The sequence below is a fragment of the Pimephales promelas genome, chromosome 11 (genome assembly GCF_988280905.1).
Source record: "Pimephales promelas chromosome 11, fPimPro1.hap1.1, whole genome shotgun sequence".
NCBI classification, from domain to species: domain Eukaryota; kingdom Metazoa; phylum Chordata; class Actinopteri; order Cypriniformes; family Leuciscidae; genus Pimephales; species Pimephales promelas.
In genome coordinates this window covers 27,243,126-27,244,748 of record NC_142779.1, presented here as the reverse complement: position 1 = coordinate 27,244,748, position 1,623 = coordinate 27,243,126, and the positions used below count along the sequence as shown (strand labels likewise).

Below are 1,623 nucleotides of genomic sequence, written 5' to 3'. Positions count from 1 at the left end.
AAAAAATATTAGCGGACAATTTTATTTCCTGCACAGCCGCGCTAACTTCCGGTTTCGGTTTTATGGTAAACAGAGCAGGCAAAATCCAGTATGGTCAGAGAATGTCTGTTGTACGTTTTTTTTTTTATTTTTTTTTTTATTTTTTTTTACCGTTTCTTTGTTTTTGGTTTGGAAACGACAAACGAAAAAAAAGGTGGTTTCTCGTTATTTTGTTTTGTGGTTCAAAAGAAAAAACTTCTATCAAAACGTACACGGACACGATTTAGCATTCAAAAGCATTTAATGTCTCATAAAACGTTCATAAAATCTATGATATTTTAAACTGCCGTTTAAAATATTAAATCCACAGCCTACTACGGGATCTGCACACTTCAAGTATGCTGTTTTTAACTTTCACAGTAAGTTAAAACACGTGATGCATAAAACATTGGGTAGTTTAGAAAAAAAAATAATAACGCTCAGTAGCACCATCATCATATACGTAATGACAGCCAAAATGAGCGACGCTCCAGTGGCGCAATCGGTTAGCGCGCGGTACTTATACAGCAGTACATTGCAGAGCAATGCCGAGGTTGTGAGTTCGAGCCTCACCTGGAGCAGTGTTTTTGTAATGGTTCTAATTTTAATTTGGCCTAATATTCAGCTGTCAAGTAGTAGGACGTTATAGACCATTTTGCAAGATGTAAACAACATTGGTCCAGAAGCACTTCCTGTTTCAGTTTTTTAGCACTACACAAAAGCTGGGATAAAATACAACCAACAGAACATGTAAAACTGAATCAAAAAGTTAAACAACATCTTTAAGATGTTTTCTTTACATGTGAAATAAAGAAAACAGTTACAAACTGAAACAGAAAGTGTTTCTGGACCAGTGTTGTTTACATCTAGCAAAATGGTCCATATAGGCGTAATAATAGGTCCGGATTAGAAAAATAAAACATGGGTTTGTTTCGGGGAGGTAACAGCTTTACAATTTAAACTGCTTATGATATAAAACAACTTAATATATATTGAACAGTCAATTATTTGCATGTGTATTTATTTACCGTTTCCGTTTGTTTAATACAATCTAAATAAATGATTTCAATGTTTTCCTGTGTACTTAAAATCTGATATTTTAATTTGTGAAATAAGTTTATACATAGATTGTATTGTGATTTCAAGATTTTAATTGAGTTGGTAGTAGTACCTTCATCTAAGAGCAGATTGCAGTCTAAGATCATCTAAAAGGCCTTTTATACATCTCGTTAACATTAAGCACTTACACAGACCTGTCAGTTGGTGGCAGAGTTGTTCATGAATTTCATCAGATCTCTCTCTTGCTCCTTCTGTTCATGTATTTAATTTCCCTCTTTTTCACTTTTTCTTGGATGTTGAAATAAGATTTAATCTTCCACTGTCCACACATTTTACTAAATGTGGATTGTTTTAAACTTTATATTTCAAAAATAAGAAAATTACAATTTATTTTCAACTTTTATTAACATTTTGTTCTGTTTTAATATATTTACATTTGAAGCACAGATTACTTTGACTTGTCAGACTTTTGACTGTCTATTACATTTTGACAAGTTACAATTTAACTTTCACTCATTTGAACCCTAGTGGAAAAAATATATATAT

The 1,623-nt window shown here is 32.2% G+C and overlaps 1 non-coding gene across 1 annotated transcript; it reads left to right on the top strand.

Moving 5' to 3' along the window:
- Positions 1-505: 505 nt before the first annotated feature.
- On the top strand, positions 506-599 carry trnai-uau (transfer RNA isoleucine (anticodon UAU)). The gene is made up of 2 exons: positions 506-543; positions 564-599. It is a non-coding gene; the product is annotated as a tRNA-Ile (tRNA).
- The last annotated feature ends 1,024 nt before the right edge of the window (positions 600-1,623 follow it).